A 1,990-nucleotide genomic window follows, 5' to 3' on the forward strand; every position below is an offset into this window, starting at 1 on the left:
CTTGTCTGTTTTGTGACCTTGGGCAAGCCACTTAACTTCTCTGTTCTTCAGTTACCTCCTCCGTTAAATGGGGATTAAGATTGAGAGCTTGATGTGGGACAGGCATTCATTCATTCATTCATTCATTTAATCAAATTTATTTAGCGCTTACTTTGTGCAAAGCAGGCACTGTGTCCAACCTGATTATCTTGGATCTAACCCAGCATTTAGTATAATGGCTGGAACATAGTAAGTGCCTAACAAAACTAATTTTTTAAAACATCAAATCATTGTTGCAAGAAGCATATTGCGATGTAGAATCAGAATTGGCAGATAACACTGGGGTAATAATAATGTTGGTATTTGTTAAGTGCTTACCCTGTGCAGAACACTGTTCTAAGCACTGGGGTAGATACAGGGTAATCAGATTGTCCCACGTGAGGCTCACAGTCTTAATCCCCATTTTACAGATGTTAACTGAGGCACAGAGAAGCTAAGTGACTTACCCACAGTCACACAGCTGACAAGTGGCAGAGCTGGGATTTGAACCCATGACCTCTGACTCCCAAGCCCGTGCTCTTTCCACTGAGCCATGGGTAACTGCAGTTGGCAACCCCAGCATTCTGAGGGTTTGAAGGAGCTCAATTTACCAGTGTAAGGGGATTGTTCTAGTCCTCTGGGTTCCCACTCAGTCATATTTATTGAGCACTTACTATGTGCAGAGCACTATTCTAAGTGCTTGGGAGAATACAAATGTACCAGTTTGAAGACACTTTCCCTGCCCACAATGAGTTTACAGTCTAAAGGGAGAGACTAACATTAATATAAAGAAATAAATTATGGATATGATTACAAAGAGTGTAAGCTCTGTGTAGACAGAGAACTTGCTGGTGCTTCTTTTGTACTTTTCCAAGAGCTTGCAGACTGTTAGCTCCTTGTGGCCAGAAAGTACAGAAGCAGTGTTGCCTAGTGGGTAGAGCACAGGCCTGGGAGTCAGAATGACTGGATTCTAATCCCAACTCCACCACTTGTCTGCTGTGTGACCTTGGTCAGTCACTTAACTTTTCTATGCCTCAGTTTCTTCATCTGCAAAGTGGCCATCCCCCCTCTCAAGGTTGCAGTTGGAGAGTTTCCAGTACTCTAGCAGCCTCAACTACAGTAGGGAGAGTCAAGCAGAAGCATATCCATTCCATTTCTAGCTTGGCCAGTGGCTAGTGAGTGGAAGACAATCTGTTACAAGTCAAAACTCACCTTTGCTGGGCAGCAGTGATATGGGAGAGAGTCGAGGGCAAGACTCAAGTTGAGTGTGCAGAAGGAGGCAATGGTAAGCCACTTCCATATTTTTACCAGGAAAACTCTATGGATACACTACCAGAATGATTTCAGATGGAGGTGAGACATTCTGGGAGAGATGTGTCTGTGACATTGCTGTGAGTTGGAGAGGACTCTACAGCATAAGACAAGAGAAAGTGGAGATTAAGACTGTGAGCCCAATGTGGGACAGGGACTGTGTTCAACCTGACTAATTTGTATCTATCCCGGTATGTAAGACACTTCCTGGCAAATAATATTTGCTTAACAAATATCACAGTATTATATCAACTAGCTCTATCATATTGTATTGTAGTAGAGGAGCAGAGTGTATGCGGTGGGCTGTAGCTCAATTAATACCATTGATTGATCAATTGATTGGTTGTACAATGCATTGCATCCAGTGAGTGCTTGAGAAATATCATTACTATAACTAGATAATACATTTTATTTACCAGGAAGGAACTGTATATCATATAACCTTGATTTCCCCTGGTCTTTTTTCAGGTCTAAATGTATGCACACTGGAAGCATACAGTTTTTGCTGAGATCTAGAAAACTGGGAAAAATAAGGAATGCTGCTTCTGAAGTTGCCCAAGATCTGAGTGTAAAATGTCCAGTGATGGTCAGGCACATTTAACCACTTGCTTAAGATCCCCTTAAACATTTTTAATGAAGTAGCAGTTGCTTCCAGTAAAAG

General features: G+C 42.0%; 1 non-coding gene across 1 annotated transcript; it reads left to right on the top strand.

Annotated features, from left to right (window-relative positions):
* The first annotated feature begins 1,082 nt into the window (after positions 1–1,082).
* Positions 1,083–1,220, top strand: LOC114810438. The gene has a single exon (XR_003758138.1). It is a non-coding gene; the product is annotated as a small nucleolar RNA SNORA7 (small nucleolar RNA).
* The last annotated feature ends 770 nt before the right edge of the window (positions 1,221–1,990 follow it).

This window comes from Ornithorhynchus anatinus, chromosome 3, assembly GCF_004115215.2.
Source record: "Ornithorhynchus anatinus isolate Pmale09 chromosome 3, mOrnAna1.pri.v4, whole genome shotgun sequence".
Lineage (NCBI taxonomy): Eukaryota > Metazoa > Chordata > Mammalia > Monotremata > Ornithorhynchidae > Ornithorhynchus > Ornithorhynchus anatinus.